At 35.9% G+C, this 22,709-nt stretch overlaps 1 long non-coding RNA gene across 3 annotated transcripts; it reads left to right on the forward strand.

The window, feature by feature from the left end:
* The first annotated feature begins 11,156 nt into the window (after positions 1–11,156).
* On the forward strand, positions 11,157–22,152 carry LOC149801672 (uncharacterized). Of its 3 annotated transcripts, none has more exons than XR_016420708.1 (3): positions 11,157–11,219; positions 12,976–13,131; positions 18,419–22,152. It is a non-coding gene; the product is annotated as an uncharacterized LOC149801672 (long non-coding RNA). The 3 variants fall into 3 exon arrangements; XR_016420707.1 differs by having other exon boundaries at positions 12,976–13,127; XR_016420709.1 differs by lacking the exons at positions 11,157–11,219; positions 12,976–13,131 and adding an exon at positions 17,059–17,303.
* Positions 22,153–22,709: the final 557 nt, after the last annotated feature.

Below are 22,709 nucleotides of genomic sequence, written 5' to 3' on the forward strand. Positions count from 1 at the left end.
TGTGTCACAGGGGCCTGACAAACCCCAATATGCCCCCCCCCCCCCCAACGGAACAGATATAAAATGGCCAGTCCAAGTCTCAACAGACTCCAGATGACCCATGCAAACTTGACATGGCTCCGGGTGACCCATCAAAGCGTGATAAGACTCCAGATGACCGATCCCAGCCTGACAAGAGATCAGATGATCCATATCACGCTGACAGATCTTCAGTAATCTCATAAGAGCCTGCCAAAACGTGACCCATCCCAACTTTACCATACTCTAACTAACTGAGCACAGCCTGATAAGATTGTATATGAACCGTCCCAGCCGGACAAGACTCCAGAGGAGCATTGAATATTCAACTCTCCAAATCTTACTCAGATCTATAAGCAAGGTTATTTTTCAAATTCATTCTCAAAAGACATTATTTTTGTTGGATAAATGTGTTTTATGCAAACATTGAAGTGAGGCAATATTTTATTAGGATGGGGTTAGAAGGAACATTAATTATTCTTCAACCCACTCCCACTCTGCATGACACGCATTTTTTGTATATATATAAATGCAAACTTTCTTTCTGAAATGTATTGGAGTGATAGCAGTGACATATCTCAATACATCAACTCTAGTACAAAATCGAGTTGTCATTGTGTGAGCATGGGTTTATATGCTGAGATACTATATACACATGCAAAGTACACTTCATCAGCTAAGACAAGATTACTAATGTTGCAGGAGTGGTTAAGGTGAGACAGACTGTGTTGAAACTACTTGTGAAAATGCTTTGTTTGCAAATTCTTAGGTCTTTTATAAACAAGAAAATCGAAGTGCTTATTTGTTAATTGAGGCCCATATTAAATAATGATCTGATAGTTGCGTATAGACGAAATAGGAACTAGCGAGAATGTTGGATCAGACTTATACAAACTAAATATATAAAACGATGTTTATCGTTATCTAGCTGTAACATATATCGATTCTCACAGTATTCAAATATTACAGAAAGTGCTAATGATTGTAGTTCAAATACAAATCTGTTTTTTCTATGTTATAAAGATACGTGCAAATCAACTGAAAGAATGTATTTGATAATTTGTAAAAATGTAACAAACACCATGTTGGACAAACACTTCACCAAGTTTCCAGAAGGATGCACAATCACCAGTTCATCTCAGTACAAATAATTACAGTTTACGTGATTTTTCTTTCATGCCAATTTATAGTGTACATGGAGAGATACAAAAAGAGTGATTACAGAAAGTTACTGGATTCATAGAGTAGATTCTTTGCATCCCAATGGTCATAATAATGTCATTATAAACAACTATATAAAAGTTTGATAAAAGAATTGATATGTATGTATGTATGTATGTACGCATGCACGCACGCACGCACGTATGTATGTATGTATGTATGTAAATAGCATATTTATTTCCTCAGAATTTACGAATTCATATGGATGGTATTCGGGTGGAATCTAAAAGGTATATGTGCAGTACCACGGTTCCCTCCACCACCACAGAATCTGGGGTGATCCGATAAATACCTATGGGCATTAAAAAGCCAATAACGACAGCGAACAGACGAATGGACCTAAACAGAAATGCTTGAGTTGCTGCTGAAAATTTAATAAAATTAATATCATTAATTGATACATATAATAAATGCAACATTTTCATAATGAAAAAGAATAAAATAAACTTTATAAATATATTTATATATATATATATTCGAACCCAGGTCCGCTGGGTAAACGGCACACATCGCCTTGCCTGCACACACGAGCCCAATTTCCCTCACGACAAAGTACCAAAAAATGATGCTACTCAATAGGTGTTACATGCACTCGTGTGTAGCAGACACACTAGCATGACGACCTAGTAATTAATTCTCATGTATCGACGCAGTCATTCCGGAGTCCTATGGAAGAAATCAAGGTATATATAATTTATTATAGAGAATTATAAATATGCACCAGACAGAACGGAAAGTGCTATCCCTGGATTCATATATATATATATATATATATATATATATATATATATATATATATATATATATATATATATATATATATATATATATAGTAAAAGCGTTGTGTTGTTTCGTTTCACAATTTACCTTTGAAATCCATGAAGTGAGAATGGCCAAACGGATCTAGCAGGTTTTTGATAGGTACATCTCTGAATTCAATCCCACCTGGACACTCTATAACCAAAACTAAACCCATCAGTCATACACCAAAATAAAGGTAATTCAAAGTTCTTTTAAAAATACCTAAGAGAGACAATGTCCTACTTGAATAGCCAGGATAACCAGTGAGGAAAACTTGGGGAATTCTTTTTCTTTACAAATCGAACCTCATGCAAAATACGAAACTGTAGAGCGCATCCCTACATTGCGCCAGTTGTGTCATAGACGTACTTTAGGTTAGTTGTGACGTCATTTGGGTGTTATTATACATGAGCAATATGTTTATAAGGCTACATACACCATAGAATTCATGTGATAAACTGTGTTTTCAGATTATAACTTGATGCGTATTGGCGTAAGACATCGAATTGACCGCTTCAAAACATACATACAACGAAACCTGATAGAGCATAGCCGAAGGAGCATAAAACGGCAATAATATAAGATGGGTAAGTACAGCCATTTTATTCATAGAGGATCTCAAATGGATAATGATTTAATACTGAATTTATGAAACGAACTGATTAGTGTCCAGCTTTTGTGTGCCTTATTCAACGAGTTTCATAAATTTAATGTTAAGTCATTACTCATTTGAGATTCTGTTTATCAAACAGTTTTTATTTGAATATAAACAGAAGTGAAAGAAGAAAAAAATTAATTTCGTTCAGATTGAATCGGACGCTATAACTGTAATTTGTTGCGCGTAAAAAAGTAGTCCCTGGAATTTTTTGCGCTATTCGATAACTATTAAACTTTATTTGTTTAATTCTTACCAATTATAATTCAAAGAAAAATTGTCATTCCAATTAGACAGAATCTTTGACTGAAGCAACATAAGTTTTCAACACAGAATTATATGTAAGTTCAGCATGATGTCACATAGATAAATGTTTCACAGCAAGAGTGTGCCCTTATCAGTTTCACTTCTAAGAATTCAAATTATTGGATATGTATTGAAAAGATTATTAATGCAGATATTCCAGATTAAGAATAATGTATTTGTGACCGGGTAGTTGGATTATTCGAGTTGAAACAGTAGGCTATAGGAAACATTGATATTTTGCATCACGTGATAAGACCTATTTTACGGTGTAAATATTTTTGTGGTTGGCTAACGTTGTTTATATTTAGAAGCCGGCTTATGTCCACATTCTTGTGTGTCAGAGGTAGTTTATTTACTCCTGTAAGTTTACATTTAAACCAGCTTTTATATATGGTGGATTTCATGTTACAGTTATACCCAACCCCTTTCCACAAGCAAGATATCATCTGACCAATTCCCCATAGTATAATAAACCCATGTGGGGATAAATTGGCCATATTCCGACAGACATACTGTTTTCTACATTTCCCTCTTGTCATCATTAGTACGTCTATCTTTTCAGTAATGTACTTTAAAGTCAAATATGCATGTATACATGACTACATATGTAAAAACAGTATCAATAAACATATACTGAGGGATAAACAGGTTGATGGATGAATACAGTTCGTTGCTTACTTATTGATTCGCTGACTGCCTTGTCTACTATCTCACGTTTTAAAAGAGCCAATGTAAAGTAACTAAATTGGATTGAAACACAAAACTGGCATAAATGCAGCCGAAGGTAAGAAAGAATGCAAGTTTTTATATAAATATATTAACGCGCACTTTGATCTTCACTTTAAGGCCACCATTTTCCACTCACTTTCCTCGTGGCCACATTCAAAGCAATATGGGTACTGTAATTACAAGACCTCATCCAAGAAAGGACATTATTATATGCTCATTCTGTTTCTCCGTTAACTTTTCATTGTCAGAATCGTTCAGTATTTTCTGATACTGAACTCGCGCTCACTTCATATTGCACTCATAAAGGAACTACTTTCTACTGTAAACAAACAATGTACGCAGACGCTATTACTTTAGATTTGTAAACAAATCATGTACACTCACGTAGTAGGCAGTTTACGTTTTGGTTGATTAAATTTGTTTCTGAATGAACTAAAGCAGATGTTTCGTGGTCTGGCACATACCAGCTGCTATTCAACATTCCGCGTTAACTGTTTTGATACAATGTTTCGGATTTAGGCGGGCGATAGATGCCAGATTTCATAAAATTGCTGGGTACCTACAAATAACATGCAAGTGACAAGGCATAAACTGTCTTCTTTAGCTAGTAATAAGAATGTAAAAAAATATAGTTACAGTTTTACATTCTGAATTTCCTCAAAATGTATTTTCTTAGTTCTGCAAATACGAATTACATGAGCCATGTCATGTGTTCTCAAGCTTGATTACACGTTTCGAAAAAGTACTGTAATTTCGACTATATTCCAAGTGCAATTAGATCCTCCCTACTGCACTCAAAATGAAATAAACATTAAATTCCATAGCGTCTTTTTGATAATTGCAATTGGAAAAACTTCATACTTTTCCCACAATATGATTTAAGCATTCAATGACATAACAGAAACACACCTGTAGATTTCAACACGCTTCTCTCTCGCTGCTTCAGTCCTATCTATGTCATGTAGAACTGGTACAAATAAATGCAGGCCATAATCACATTTCGTAGAATCGACAAAATACCAAAATATATTCATTCCATATAAAAATGGAAAAGTTGTTGCAATACGCATTTATTCACAATATGACTCCAAATTCACATTTATATGGGTTGAGTTATGTGAACATTAATTATGTTGTTGTTGTGTGATGCTGAATCTGTGCTAGTGTATTTAGTTTGGAATACGGCATACATTCAGTTACTTTGTTTCTTGTATTGTATTTTATTTATATAACTAAACCTTAGGCAGAATAAGAAAATGAGATTATAATAAAAAGGTTACTGCCTTTGTATGGGAAAATATGAATTCATTTTGTCGGATTGATATGCTGCACTCCCAAGGTCGTGCAGTATTTCATCCGAAAAACTCTTTCATATTTTCCCATAAAAATGCAGTAACCTATAATTACAGAATGATCTGGATAGTTTAATTACAGGACCTTCTCGAAGGAAGGACATTACGACATGATCGGCGATACTACGGTACTAAAGTCACTGGTAAACTATTAGTGTCCCCTGAATAAAGCAACGGCCATGTCTAGTATTGCGTGTTTTACAAAAGAGTCAGTGCCAATTGCTAGGTTATTATAAATAAATATCAAATAGGAACTAATTTAGGGTAACCTAAGATAAGATTATTAACAGGGAGAAGAGAATTATTAGCTTCAACTGATTGAGTGTTGGTAGAAATACGGTTTGTTGGGAAGAGCAGAATGGTGTTTGTAATGCATGTGTCTGTATAATAGCTTTCATTATTCAATACATGCGGTAGCGAATGATTGTCATTCTTTTGTCTACTTAAAGAATAAATTAAAGTAGAAAAATTAAATTTTATTTAGACTAATATTCAGGCTCTATCGTGATGTAAGTTAGATGTAAGGTTACAGCCGCTCAATAATCTCCACAGAGTCCCTTAGACTGAAATTTATTTTAAACCTCATAATGGCACGAAAGATGGCACAATGAAAAGCAAGGATCACAAAAGAACAACGTAACCTGATTAATATCTTTTGGAGTGTAACATGTCATCCTCTTTTTGTGGGGATGTTAGTCACAATATTCTTTGAATCAAACAGTTTGTTGTAAAAGACTATGTGCTGAGGGTGCCAAAAATAAATGACTAACGTGAGATTAAACATTTACAGCTATTATACAGGATTATATGTTGAGCCCGCATGACATCGAGTATCGACGGATATGGAGAGATATTGACGTTACACCAATAAATTTGATCGAAGATTTGGCAGGAATATGTGTACTGTATACATTTTATTGCCACAATCAAATAGTAGAGACGGTGCATTTATTTAGTGACAAACCTGCCTTTTTTGCCTTTTAATGAATTAAACAGACTAGTAAAATACCAGTCTTTAGCCATCTTTCGAATATTGCATGTGTCATCATCGTCAGACCAGAAAGTCGAACAAATTGCTTAACACGCAGGTCACGTAGGCACTGTGATTTCCGCACAGTGTATATTCCAGTAGGAAAGGCTTCCATCACCATCGTCTAGTTTGGCATGAATTAAAAAAAAAATAGATTAATTTCGCTTGTTGGAAATACAACATCATCTTTACTTTTTCAGAACAAAAAGCCATATTTATTTCGCAGGATGGAAACCAAACAACATGGTTGATTACTCAGAATGGAATTGTTTTAATTTACCAAAGAGGAAGTCTTAGTCGTACACCTTTCCATGCCATAAGAATGCGTATTGCATCCAACTGTGGCAGTCATTCGATACCAAACAAAGATTTATTATATCACATGTAACTATCGGAGAGAATCCGTTAACGGTTATTTCATGGTTTAGTTTCAAAGCAATTTTTTTCCTGTGATTGTTGTGGATGTGATGGGGAAGATATTGACTTCACTTGAAAAAAAATCGATACCCGTCTCATTTTAAGCGCGTTGTGCTACGTATGACTCACTTCTATGATCCGTTTTCCTGGGATACAAGTTGAATTCTTGTTTTATTTTTGAATACATTGAATATGAAAATGATTGATTTGAATTTATTGATTGTTTGATTCCAAGAAAGGATAGAAAACAGTTGCCAGTAAAACTGTTTTTATAAAAATTTACCCTTGGTGCCAAGTGCATTATGCAATACAACTACTGCATAATCAGTGGAAAAAAAGAGTCACAGAATCCAAAGATCCTTGAAATTAATGACTACCCAGCGATTCACACAATTAAAGAAACAATGCTGCTGAGACATTTTCTAATGTGGGATTATGTTTCTAAGACATTCTAAACATCTTTCTTGTCTGAATCATAGCGCAAGCCATGTTCAAGAGTTGATAGATTTATGTCATTCATTGTTATGCGGTTTATTGATAGATTTATGTCATTCATTGCCATGCGGTTTGTTGATAGATTTATGCCATTCATCGTCATGCTGTTTTAGAGTCACTTGATTGTTTTGATAATGAATAATTAGAATAAACCGCAAAAGGTCAGCTGATATGGCACAAATATCGTGATTAAACATCGCACAAAGAAGGCTTATAATATAATGACTCATTGTCTCGATATCTTTAGATATGGTGATTTATTGAAAAAATTTAAAACCCTTATGGAATTCACCTTTGTTCAATTTGTAAACTAAATTACATGAATTTCATGCAGGTATTTTTTTTAGATTTTAACATGTCACTGATGTAAAAAGTTGAGCAATCGTTGTAAGACTGATGTAATTCAAATCGCAAGTACGCGTTGCTGCTCATTCATGGCTTCTAGAACATGTATTCCAAGGAGTAATGATAGATAGGGGAAAGTAAGCCTCCAATCGGATACATTTCTGCCATTTAGGCGTGGGTCCAACTCTCACGACGAAACACTGTTATGGACATCAACCCACCCGTTTACATTAATGTTCAAATTATTAGCCATTAGTTGCTTAGGAACATATGTAAAAGAATGTATCTATGGATAGAAGTCGGACAGAGTTCCTGACTGTAACAGAGCGTACGTTACGGATAGATGTCGGACAGATTTAATGTTTGTAATAGAGTGTATGTTACGTATTAATGTCGGACAGATTTCATGTATGTAATAGAAAGTACGTTATGGATAGAAGTCGGACAGAGTTCCTGTCTGTAATAGAGTGTACGTTACGGATAGATGTCGGACAGATTTAATGTCTGAAATAGTGTGTATGTTATGGAATAGAAATCAGATATATTTCATGTCTGAACAGAGTGTACATTACGGATAGATGTGTGATAGATTTCATGTCTGAATTTATAGGTTACTGCATTTATATGGGAAAATATGAATGAGTTTTTTGGATGGAATACTGCACGACCTTGGGAGTGCAGTATATCAATCCGACAAAACGAGTTCATATTTTCCCATACAAATGCAGTAACCTTTTTATTATATGCTCATATTTTTATTCTACCTAAGGCTTAATTATGTAAACAAAATACACTACAAGAAACAACGTAAACGAATGTATGCCGTATTCCAAACTAAATAAACAAGCGCATATTCATCATTACACAACAACATTATTACTACGCACATAGCTCCGCCCAGATAAATTTGAACTTAGTCGCGCGTTCGACATAACTTTCGAAAGAAAATGACGTGTCTAGTTAAAATTGAAATTTGGAGTCATATTGTGAATGAATGTGCATTGCAACAACTTTTCCATTTGATCTGGAATGAATAGATTTTGGTACTTTTTTTCGATTCTACGAAATTTCGTGATTATGGAATGGATTTGTATGTGACAATTCCACATGAAATACATCGGATTGAAGAAGCTAGGGAGAAGCGTGTTGACATCTGCAAATGTGTTTCTGTTTCTGTCATTGAATGTTTGAAATCATAATGTGGGAAAAATATGAAGTCTTTCAATTGCAATTTTCAAAAAGACGCTATGGAATTTAATACTTATTTCATTTTGAGTGCAGTAAGGAGGATGTAATTGCACTTATCATCGAAATTACAGTACAATTTCGAAATGTGTAGTCAAGATTGAGAATCTATGACATGGCTCATGTAATTCGGATTTGCAGAACAAAGAAAGTACATTTTGAAGAAATTCAGGATGTAAAAGTGTAAGTATGTTTTTTTCCCATTCTTATCACCAGCTGAAGATGACAGTATCTGACCTGTCACTTGTATGTTATTTATAAGGACCTTTTCTTGCGTCTGTTGTATATTGTAGCTATCATAAATCCGAAACATTGTTGTTGTCGTTGTTGTTGTTGTGCGGTTTAACGCCATTTTTCAGCACACGATAGGCTATACATGGCGGACAGTATTATTAGTGGAGGAAGAACCTTGGAAAACCCTGGAAAGAATCACCGACCCACGAGAAGCTACTGGCAAGCTTTCTCACATACCCACACTGGCTGAATCCAAGACTCGAACCGGCGCAGACAGAGGTGAGATGGCAGTGATCCGTAACGGAGAGCGCTTTAGACCACTCGGCCACTCGGGGCCCCCCAAAACATTGTATCAACGCGGAATGTGCCAAAGCAGCTGGTATGTGGCAGTCCACGAAACATCTGTTTTAGTTCATTCAGAAACAAATTTAAACAACCACAACGTAAAGCTCCTCTTACGCGAGTGTACATGATTTGTTAACAAATCAAAAGTGCTGGCGTCTGCGTCCATTGTTTGTTTATAATAGAAAGTAGTTCCTTTATGCACGTGAGTGCTATACGTGTATTGGCGCGCGGGTTCAGTATCGGGTAATACTGCATGATTCTGACAATGTAAAGTTAACGGGGAAAAAAATGAGCATATAATAATAGAGTGTACGTTATGAAATAGAAGTCGGATATATTTCATGACTGACTAGAGTGTACGTTACAGACAGAAGTCGGACAGATTTCATGTTTGTTATAGAGTGTATGTTACGTATTGATGTCGGACAGATTTCATGTATGTAATAGAAAGTAAGTTACAGATAGAAGTCGGACATATTTCATGTCTGTAAAAGAGTGTACGTTACGTATAGAAGTCGAACAGATTTCATGTATTTTATAGAGTGTACCTTATGGATAGAAGTTTGATATATTTCATGTCTGAATAGAGTGTACTTTACGGATAGAAAGTCGGACATATTTCGTTGCCTGTAATATAGTATACATAACGAACAGATGTCGGACAGATTTCACGTATGTAATATAGTGTACGTTACGAATAGATGTCAGACAGATTTCACGACTGCAATAGTGTACGTTATGGATAGATGTCGGACAGATTTTATGTCTGTAATAATGTACGTTATTGATATATGTCGGACAGATTTCATGACTGTAATAGTGTACATAATATAGTCACGAAATCTGCCCTACAAATATCCATAACGGATATTTGTAGGGCAGATTTCGTGACTGTATTAGTGTAATTTATTGACCGATTTCATGTCTGTTATAGAGTTCACGTTATGGATAGATGTCGGACAGATTTCATGACTGTAATAAAGTGTACGTTATGGAGCGATGTCGGACAGATTTCATGACTGTAACAGGGTACACGTTATGGATAGATGTCAGACAGATTTCGTGAATTTAGTGGAGTGTACGTTATGGGTAAATGTCAGAAAATTTCATGACTGTAATACGGTGTACGGATTGAAAATCTTTTGTATTCGACTTTGCTTTCTAGTGGTTAGATGTGCATCACCAAAGAAAGCTTTCAAAAAATGCATCGGGTCAGTTATTATGAAAACCTGGTCAGATTGTTAGCCATCAGGACACAGTTCGATGATGATTTGGCTTTTATTCATTCTTTTGGATTTCTTTATGTTGATATACTATAGTTTGCATGATATTAAAAAGGGTATTTTCTGACTGATTTTGTAACCTAAATATCAACAATATTCCATGTTACAAGCTCGAAGAATACCTGTTGTATGTAATATTTTGGTCCAAATAAACATGATCTTAGTTAGGTCCTTGAAGTATAAGGAATGTAGAATGTCTAGGGATGAAGTTACAGAAAGTCTTGTTGACGGTCAAAATAAGTTCATTAGAGGCCATTTAATCGGAAGTTTTTTTTTTGTTTTTTTTATTTCTTGTTTTGCTCTTATCTGATCTGTCCGTTGTATCCAAGACGATTACGATAAGATCCTTTATAAAACTACAATTCCACCCCACCAATCTGAAAATTAAATAATGTTGTAGAGTATTTTAATTGTTTTTTCAATATTTATCTCATAGTATTCAGTGTTACAGATTCTATGAATATCCTTTCTACATAAAAGTTTATTAACAGTTTAGAGTAGAGGAGAGAGAGAGAGAGAGAGAGAGAGAGAGAGAGAGAGAGAGAGAGAGAGCAATTCTTCTTGTATTGAACATAATTTTAAGTGTCATGACGTCGGTTATCAGTAGCGTACGAATAATCAGTAGAGAGATTGCAATTCGTCTCGTATTGTACGTATTACAAGTGTCATAACCCTGTTATCAGTAGTGTACAACTAATCTGTCTCACAAGGGTCTAATTCCAGCTTACGTTTCCTGTTGGTGGGTAAGTAAATGTTTTGATTTGTTTTGTAGGTCTGAGCAGTACTTTTAGCAAATTGTTATGTGAATAGGAAACTGGGAGCTAATTGGCTTACCCATTGACAAGCCAAGGCAGCCCACCGGGACTAACCTGGGCGGGTACTGTACCCGGATTACAAATCCGACACTTTACGTACGGAGCTACAGCGATTTTCTTTTAGCAATAGACTGGCTAACCCGACTTTTTTAATGTCATTAGTAGAAATCAGAAATAGCAGATCCTTCCATCTCTTTTAACATATAACCGCGAGGTATCGTGGTATTCTTAATAAAGATTTCGTTTTCATGTGGACAAATGTGAGTATAGCGTTGTAATTACCAAACTATTCAAGATGATCACTCAACACTGTCGTCTTTTGCTAAAAATGTACCCCCAAAAATGGACAGAAGTTGTATAATCGAGCCAATTTTGCGAAAAAGTACTCTTTTATACGGAATAATTGTTTCATTACTTCCTGCTTACTTGTTGGAAGAAATTAATTTTTCCCCACACAAGAAGAATTCCCGGATAATTTATTTGTATTCTATTAATGAATCATTCCGCGAGAAATACATTGTTGCAGTTGAAAACAATAATTGAAACAAAATTAAGAAGTAAGCATTTGTATGTCACATGGCCACTTAGTGTTACGGGTAATTGTTTAATCCCATTTGCACAAGCAAACTGATCCTTCGTCATCCTGTATCAAACATTGGATGATAGTTTATAGCAGAGGAGAAAAAGATAAATCGGACAATTAAATTCCAGGAATTAATATCCCCAGTTTATCTTTCGAAATAGGGTAGTGTTGCTATATAGAGGATGATGATAAAATAGAGGTGAAGGAAGTTGTTATTGTGCAGAACGAAAAGGGCTGAGTCTGGAATTTATTCATTATACCTAGACTATATTAAGGCGATGTGCCATGTCAAATATGACTTAGCGACACTGACAATCAAACTTAGACTAAGCCTTCTTTGTCCAACGTCAAGATGGCTCTTAAATTTGTTGGAAATGCAACAATAAGTAGGAAAGTCATTATACAAAATCTGACCTTGGTAGATCTGATAATCAAGTCCCGTAACTCTGATAACGAGAACACAAAATGCGGAAAATCGACGTTAGCCGATGACCTGTCAATTTCAAGTTGAATAACAAATTCGATTGGAATCCAATAACAATTACGAGAAGTGTTATGCAGAAATGAAAAATGAATGAGTCGTAACAACTAGCGTTGATAACTATGTTAAATAATGAACGAGACTGCAGATAATCTAGGGCCGTATTCACTATCACGCTATTTACCAGCTTAGGTTGAAATACAAACAGAATTAAAGTGGTATTGTGCGGAAATAAAAGTGAGTGGGCCTAACAATCAGTTAGCTAAATGATGACGTAAAATCCCCACAATAAAACACATTATAAGTCCATGCAGATAATATTTGGTCGATATCCAATAATTAATTTAGGGAACGCAAGTGGGTTGGTCTAACAGTGTTTATAACTCTACTAAACCTCGATTAAAACGTTGACAATTAAACCCGGTCAAGGTCTCGTCGAAATCAAATAATAATGTGGGGATTTATAGCGTGGAAACAGAAGTGAATGGACCTTAGAATCAGGAGTTATTACTCCAATCATACCCGGCCTTAGAATTTGTGAGGTTCGTGGCGCCACACTGAACGCGTGACCCGACCAGTGGAGTTATTTTAGTATAACTAATTTGTTTTGTCAATTACAGGGCGGGGCCAAGAAAGCGTGAAGAACAGGCAACCGCTTTGCTCGCCTTGCCCTATGGCCGGTCCTTACTCCAATGTATTATGCATGGAATGGTGTCTATGGAACCGATATAGCTCAGCCACAATCTGATCAACATTAAGCTGCACACCAAATGTGCGTAGGTCAAGTTCTGATTAAAGGTCTTACTGTGGTGACAGGAAAGAGTGTGTGTATGGCAATCAGAGCTATAACTCCGTAAACGATGACGTAGAATGCTGATAATCATACTCATGAGAGATCTTATGAAATATCAAGTTTTACACCAAGTCTGTTTAATATTTGATGATAATTAAGGATGCTGATGTGTGGAAAAGTGAATGTGAGTGTGTCTGACAGTTATGGACAATACATGTGCTAAACTGTTGCTCAGACATCTGACAATCGACATTGGCTAAGATTTCATTAATGTCATGCCAACCAAGAAGTCTGTAATAATAATAATAATAATAATAATAATAAAATTTATTAATGTGTTTACTCGGAAACATTAACCTCTTTCAGGATCAGATTTTAATTTTTTTTGGCAAAGCGTGCGCGCGTGTATGTGGGTGTCTGCATTGTGGCAGTTTATAGTGATGCCAAGCACTGATTCCTCATGCCACAGACATGTAGCATGATGTCCCACCCATTCACATTATCCTGACACCAGAACGACCAGTCTTAACACTAAACTCTTAATGCTGAGCGCCAAGCGAGGCAGTTGCTAGTACCATTTTTTTAAAAATAATTCTTTGGTATGACTAAGCCGGGGTTCGAACTCGCAAGCTCTCGTATCCGAGACTGGTATAAATAACGGTTGCGAAGCTATTTAAGTATTTTGCATAGAAATATGTCATGGTACCCAGGACGTACAGGTCTGGATTCAAATCTGTTAAGCAAAGGTTATGAGTCAAAGTTAATAACAAGCTGGCAGAGATGCGAGACATATTGATGCATTAAATTAAACAAGAAAATGCTTTAGCATGCAATGTTTAGTTAGTGTACGGTCGAAACAAGGTTTGATCGATCTAGCTGTAACAGGATTAAGAATACAGAGGATGTAACAAACAAATGACAATAAAAAAGAACTAACTCGTGAAAAGTAGGTCGCAATATTAATTCATCTGAGCCTAGGCGAAGATGTGGTTGTAACGAGCAGAAACCTGAAAATAAAGAAGTGAAGCATAAAAATTATGTCACAATAACTTAGTCTGTGTATGTTTGACTTCAATTTTCCTAAAGATAATTAAAATTTTCGATTTTTGGAGTCTTTGATTCATTTAGGGAGGAGCCAAATCTCTCTCTCTCTCTCTCTCTCTCTCGTTAGGAGTCTTGCCCGTACTGGATATAGGTCATTTCATTAGATTAAATGACTAAAATATTGATCCGGTCCACATTATATCAAGTTAACATCCTTCTCATATATAGAAACCCTCGGGTTATAATTCCTTTGCTAAAAACTTCTTTTATCGATTACATCAAAAGTAACAAATGTCATGTGCACATTTGTTCTTCGAAAATACAATTAGCCATTTTTCTCAACCTTAGAAGTCCCGCCAATGTTTAATAGATCATTGAAATGTATATCCATTATGAAGTGGCATGATGATGGACTGGTCATTGGACTTAGAACCTTTTGACATGCTGATGAAAAATTACTTTAAACTAATTACACGAATCGGAAGAGTTGACAAATTTTGCCAGAACCAATTGCTCCAATCGGTTCCTGTACATAACCCATCAGTCCGGTGCAGAAATTGGTTACCGTGTTATCATTGAACCACCAGCTCTGTATATAGGAAAACAATACTTTGGCTAGATGCGAACGAAAACAGGAGGCCCGTTGTTTCATCAGTCAGTGCAACTTTCTCAGCACGACACAGTCGAATACTTCAAGAACAGTTGCTGATCGACAGGAAAATTCCTACTGAATATCATCAGTTCGCAGCAATTTTTGGACTACAATTCATTTGTGGCAGCGAGTGGCACTTCCCTAGATTATCTGGCAAACAGATTGCGAACCATTTCATAAGCGCAATTTGTGGTAAATATTATTAGTATTCGGGGATGTTTTAAAATTTGTACAACAGGTTACTGCCATTCGAAGAACAACCATTAATCAGAATGAATGACAGGTTCATATCGTTAATAAAACAAAGAGGTAAGCAAATGCATGTTCTTTCCTTTAATATTGTAGGGTGTACATTGTCGACTGAAGCATCACATGCGTTTGACATCAGTATGTCAATAAATCAATATGTCATAATCAGATTTACACGTCGTATTTTCTTTTTTTCTAAAAATATTAAAAAGCAGTTAAGCATTATACGGAAATAAATCTGTAAGCAATAATGTGTCACAAAATAGATTTTGCTGTCATATATTTATCGAAATTGCAAAGAATTATTTTTGACATGTCTACGATAGAATTTGTGTATTCCAACAATATTGACAAGTATATATGTTTCTAGAATGATAGAGCAAAGGTGACTTATAACATGATTTTTATACCTGAAACACTCTTCACGTCAAATAATAACTTTAGAGGATTTTACATGATTGATCATTTCAAATAAATTTAAAATTAATCTTTTGTTAGTAGCCAGATTGAGGAATGGATTGAAAATATTCCACGATTTTAAAAAAAAATATATTCTTTGTGAAATGAGGTAATACTTCTGCTATGTTTGTGGTGAAGTGACATTTGCATCACAAAAGCGCAATATAACCATTATGGTTAAGAATGTCCATCATCTTTATTTTGGCTGCAAAATTGGAGATCAGGACAAGAAGTGGGCCCCACACATATGCTGCAACACTTGTGTAACAAATCTTCACCAGTGGTTGAACAGGAAATGGAAATCTATGCCTTTTGCAGTGTCAATGACTTGGAGAGAGCCAACATATCATAACAGCAATTGTTACTTCTGCATGGTGCATCCAGTTGGCAAAGGTGTGTCAAAGAAGAAACGGTGGACTGTGTATTATCCAAACATTCCATCAGCTATACGCCCCGCACACCATGGAGAAGGACTGCCGGTTCCTGGTGTACCAGAACCATCCTCACTTGTGTCAGAGGAGAAGAGGAATAGGATAAATCTTCTAGTCCTGAGCCATTAATGTCACCTGACCCACATTTTCTTCCATCCTCCTCCTCCGCACCACACCTCATAACACAAGGTGAACTGAATGACGTTGTCAGGGATTCGGAACTATCCAGTAGTAAGGCAGTGCTATTGGGCTCCAGACTACAGCGGTGGACTCTCCTGGCAGGTGATGTTAGTGTTTCCATGTTGCGTGACCGTCAATAGAATCTTGTCCCATTTTTCTTTATGGAAGGTGGAAGCCTGCAACAATATCGATGGTGTGATGGCAGCCCTCAACATCGTTCACAATCCAGATGAGTGGAGACTGTTCATTGGCATATTGAAGACGAGTCTTAAATCTGTTTTGCTGCATAATGGCAAGATTTTGCCATCAATTCCCGTTGGTCATGCAGTCCATATGAAGGAAACCCATGAAAACATGAAACAACATTTGAGGTGCATAAACTAAGACCAAAATTAGTGTCAGCTTTGTGGCGATTAATGGGTTCTTATTCGCTTGCTTGGTATACAGACTGGATACAGAAAATACTGCTGTTTTCTCTGCAGGTGGGATAGTCATACGAGAGGTTCCCACTACACCGAGATAGATTGGCTACTCCGACACACATTGGAGCCTGTTCAGCATCCACCGCTTGAGAAATTAAGGAAGATTTTGTTACCACCCTTGCACATCCAACTGGGTCTGATGAAGAACTTTGTCAAGGCCATGGACAAAATACAAGCAGCTTTCAAGTACCTTGGAAAATATCCAAGACTAAGTCAAGCTAAGATAAAGGAAGGTGTCTTTGTTGGTCCTCCGATTTGTGAACTTCTTCGAGATGATGCATCGGGCCGTGCATTGCGTGCCAAGGAAAGGATGACATGGAAAGCTTTCCAGTTAGTGGTAACACATCTTCCCGGAAACAACAAGACAGAAAACTACAGGAAGTTGGTGGAAATCCTCGTCAAGGCATAAAAAACCTTGATTGCAACATGTTATTAAAGATACATCTTTTATACTCTCATCTAGATGTTTTCCACCGATCAGCGGGACAGTGAGGAACGTGCATGGCGAGCGATTGCACCAGGGCACTGCAACAATGGAGAAACGATATCAGGGCAAACGGAGCCAATCAATGCTTGCAGACTATTGCTGGACAGTGACAAGATATGCTCCATTTAATTAATGCAAGAGACAAGCCAAGAAGCGCCGAGTAGACACCGAGTAAGGACTAAACTATGTACTTATATATACATAATAGGATTTTGCCTTTTGTTTCAGAATATTTTTTTTATATAACCCTTTTTGAAGCGTTGAATAAACAGGACAGGTGAAATATTATCATGGAAAGCAACCATAATATATGAAAAGACCTATGTTTATAATTTATGATTAAAACTCTACTATCTACACAATATAAATGTAAAAACTTAAATATCTTGGAAACAGTAGCCAGTGAGTTGTTTTCATTGTCATATACGAATTCAGCACCTCAAAATCCATAATAAATAACACATTTTATCTCTGAAGCAGTCGACTTCAAAAATATTGTAGACCAGTGAAATATGTATGTGTTTATAAAACGTAAAACCGATTGACCTATATACAAAATGTGAGGAAATAACAGTACCTGATGAACACATGTTGAATGTATTAACTATATTGCAAAAGCGAAGGGTTACTTTAATTTCAACTGAGAAATTGGGTGAGACACATAATGTGACCTCGCAACTTGCTTTTCCTTGTCTCAGTGTTAGCCCCAACATAGATTTTATTAATAGTACTAGCTAACCGCCTGTGATATTCTCTTGAAATTTTAGATCACTACCAGCAAATATGGGGTATCAACATAACATGTTGTATTTGCATTATCACCTTTAAGCAGTAGCTTTACCGTGGCTTGAATGTTTTTTTTTTTTATAAAAATTTTATCCATGCGTCTGTTTGTCATTCATTGCTTCGTCTATTTATACATGTACTTCTAAATGAAAATATGCGCATGTATTTGACTATAAATCTTTAAACATACAAATGCAGTATACATAGATATATACTGGCAGACACATGGATAGATGGATGGACACGTTTCCATTTTCCACTCACATTTCCCGTGAACATCTTTAAAGCAATCTGGATAGTTTAATTACTCGACCTACTTGAAGGGAGGGCATTACAAAGTGATCACCAACACTAAAGTATAAAAGGTAACTGGTAAACCAGACGTCCCCTAATTAAAGCAACGATACTGCCATGCAACCATAATTTAGCCCGAAAGAATGAGATGGCACAAGCACGGTAAAATACATTCATAGTTAATTCTTTTTTATTTTTATTTTCAGATTTGTAAATAACGGAATATAAAGCAAAAGGAAATGGTATTGCCCCAGATGTTTGATGGATTCTTTTTTATTACAACTTCGAAAAGTCTGCATAATTTTCCGGAGGCTTACAATCTTCGTGTGATGATTTAGAATATAAATCAGACTTGCCGCTGATTGGATATATAAGAGGAGCAGATATTCAAAGCGAGTTTACCTCTACGGAGTATAGTGGTCGACACTCTTTGAAGAACATCAGAGAAGAAGTCTTCTTTTAATTTTTAAACATAAAATTAGCTCTCAGGCGACGAATCGCTTCACCTCAGTTACATACATTTGCACATTTGATTACATTATTGTTGATGACTTGTAATATGGGTATCTAGCACTGAAGAAATCGCCTTCGTTCTGGAATTTTTGGAAGTGACTAGTGCTTCTTTCGTCTTTTGTAGAAAAGAGATGTCAGTTGCCAGGTTATTGCCCATAAATATAAAATAGGATCTAATTTATAGTACCCTAAGATTGGACTATTGACCAGGAGAATTAAACATTTACAGCTGTTGGAGAGGATTATATATTGATCCCGCGTGATGCTGAGTATAAAAGATTATGGAGAGATTTTGGTATCACACCATTAAAACTTCGAGCTTTTCGAAAATGTGATAGGAAACTGTGTGCTGCATACATATCATTGCAACAGTAAAATAGCAGAGACGGTGGGTTTTCTTAAAGATCGGATTCAACACGTATTAAAAGCAAAGTTCTAAAACAGGTATAATCCATTCATTCGCCATCTTTCGAATATTTTGTGTGTCAGCATCGTTAGACTCCAGCATAAAAAATTAACCCTTATATTTCTTCTGAATTTATATTCCAATAGTAAAGGTTTCCAACACCATCATATAATTTTGCGAGAATAAACATGACAACATCGTTAATTACTCAGAGTGGAATTGCTTTACTTTACCAAAGAGGAATTGTTAGTTATACGAAAGTCTAAGCGGGAAGATTGCGTATTGCCTGCAAGCTGTGACAGCTAAGTCGATACGGAAAAGACGGTTTAATATATCACATATAACTATCGGAGAGAATCCAATCACTATTCTACCGCTGTTTGTTTTGAATAATATTTTGCATCGATTGATACGGGAGTGACGGGAAATGTGTTACCTTCACTCAATAAATCGTTAGTACGATTCTGAATTCAATTTAGGCTTAGCGTGTTATGTGAGATTAATTTATTTAACACATTTTCCTGGTATGCATGTTGAATTCTATTTCAGCAGTATGAAGGGATTTTGAAAATGACTGATTGGAACGACAGCGAAATTCTTTGATATTTTGATTCCAAGAAAGGATAGAGAACAGTTGGATGAATGTAGGAGCATAAACTGTGCATACAAAATGACGATATTTCACGTACTAGCAGAGCATGGTCAGGGAAGTAGAGCGATCCGCTCATGAGTTGAACATGCCACAAGAAAACGACGCTAACGACAGTTTCTGATGTGGAATCATATTTCTATTAAATGTTTACAATTTGTGTGTCGGAATCATTTTCAAGCTGTTATCAAGACTTGTTAGATTTATGTCATTCATTGTCATATGGTTTTAGAGTCACTTGCACTGCAATATATTGATAATCAATAACTGGAACATCGTGATTAAACATCATACAAAGAAATGCTTCAACGCCATAAACCAGTGCCTATAATATTTTGTAAATGAAATTTAAAAAATACGAAATTGTTAGGATTCTTTTATGGATTTCACAGTTATTTTATTTGTAAAATATTTTGCGCGAGTTTAAGGATTGCATTCATTTTGTGGATTTTACCAGACTAGTAGATAAGTGTCAATGAATTTGCACAATGGTAATAATTTCAGCAATCGTTGAAATATTCGTTGTTTAATACAAAACTCGAGTACCTTTCACCGTTCATCAATGGTTTCTAGAGTATGTATTCGGAGGAGTCACGATCAGAAGAGGAAAGCAAGTTTGCAGTCAAGTAATTCTGACTCATCATTTAGACGTGGGTCCAACTCTCATGTCTCTTGTTCTGCGTTTGATCTGCTAAGTGTGAACGAAAAGAACCGGAGAGGGTCTTATCCACCAGCGCGTCTGAATATCAACACCATTTTCAGAAGAAATACATCAACATTCGGCCGAAGTGGCCAGTTATCCTCAGGCCGAAAATTTTCAGATGCGCCGGCAGTGAGAACAGACAAAAATGAGATGGATACAGTAGATCTTGCGTTAATCAACAGTAGATTCCGCATATTCTGCTTTTGTTTGGTTGCGTTATTTTTGCTGGTTTTATTTGCCTCCCTTTATAGACTATTAACTTGATTCACATAGCTAGGGCGGTGAGGATTTACTAACATGATCCACATAACTAGGGCGGTTAGGGTTTGCTAACATGATTCACATAACTAGAGCGGTGAGGATTTACTACGAGATTCACATAACCGGAGTGGTGAGGATTTACTAACATGATTGACCTAGCTAGGAGGATTAGGATTTCCAACTTGATTCTAGGACGATGAGGATTTAATGTTTGATTCTTCTTTTTCCTTCTGATTTCTTTACCAGCATACCATTAGAGAGAAAAGAGATTCGATTTGAATTTAATTTGCACAAATGTGCACTGTATTCTCAGAACAGATAATTTAATTTATATGAAATATGAAATATTTCTTTGCGAAATAACAGCCATATCTACATCCGCAAGTCTGACCATATGGTTGAATTAATCAACATTCTCCGCTGGAAGAGAGAGAGAGAGAGAGAGAGAGAGAGAGAGAGAGAGAGAGAATGGATATGAAATCAAGCTTAAGTATTTTACATCTCAGATTGGATTTATTTAGAAATGAAACATGAATATATAGTGGACTGTGGACACTAACCCACACGTTAACATTAATGATGAGATAAGCAGCCATTAGCTGCTTGTGGATAGATGATATCGGACAGATTTCATAACTGTAATAAAGTGTACGTTATGGTTAGGTATCTTACAGATTTCGTGACTGTAATAGAGTGTACGTTATGGTTAGGTACCGGACAGATTTCATGACTGTAATAGAGTGTATGTTATGGTTAGGTATCGGACAGATTTCATGACTAATAGATTGTACGTTATGGTTAGGTATCGGACAGATTTCATGACTATACTAGAGTGTACGTTATGGTTAAATGTTGGACAGATTTCATGACTGTAATAGAGTGTACGTTATGGTTAAATGGTGGACAGATTTCATGACTGTAATAGAGTGTACGTTATGGTTAAATGTTGGACAGATTTCGTGACTGTAACAGAGTGTACGTTATGGTTAAATTTTGGACAGATTTCATGACTGTAATAGAGTGTACGTTATGGTTAAATGTTGGACAGATTTCATGACTATAATAGAGTGTACGTTATGGTTAAACGTCGAAACGATTTCATGTCTGTAATAGAGAATACGTTATGAATAGATGTTGGACAGATTTCATATCTGTAACAGAGTGTACGTTATGGTTAGGTATCGGACATATTTCATGACTGGAATAGAGTGTACGTTATGGGTAAATGTCGGACAGAAGAGTGTACGTTACGGATTGATGTTTGACAAATTTCATGACTAGAAAATAGTGTACGTTAGATGTCAGACAGATTTCATGACTGTAAGAGAGTACATTATGAAAAACTTTTGCATTCGATATCGCTTTCTCGTCGTCACATAAGCATTGCCAATAAATTTGAACAATTTCTCGTCAGTTATTAAAAACCGGATTAAGATCAGCAAATATGATAAGAAAGCAGAATCATCCTATAGATGTTTCTGTTGTTGTTAATTCTTGTTATCATGTTATTAAGAGGGTATGCGAACCTCTTATGAAGAACCTTTAGCAGCAATTTATAACCCCCTCCTTTCTCTTTCTCTCTCTATCTCTTGTTTGTTTGAAAATTAGAATATGTTTTGTTATCACAGATATAACCTGTGCATAGATTGTAAACCGAGTTAAAACAAAATCCAGATGTACATTTGGCTGAAATATAAGACCGACGTAAAATTGACCAATCAAATAGTCTCAACATGGACTTACCTTTTCGACTTATGTTAGTGAAATTTATGTTAGTAAATTGCTGATCTAGAAAATCGCTTAAAATTTGGATAATATCCAGTCAGCATGTTCATTGTCCTTTTTGGCAGAAGATGTATATGTCGATAACCTTATACGAATGTAGAGTACTTATGAAATATGTGACACTAATTGAAAAATAGTTATCGGTATATCGTAATATTCAGGGAGTTTCATCCACGGATT

The sequence above is a fragment of the Sinohyriopsis cumingii genome, chromosome 4 (assembly GCF_028554795.1).
Source record: "Sinohyriopsis cumingii isolate HCF-2022 chromosome 4, ASM2855479v2, whole genome shotgun sequence".
NCBI lineage: Eukaryota > Metazoa > Mollusca > Bivalvia > Unionida > Unionidae > Sinohyriopsis > Sinohyriopsis cumingii.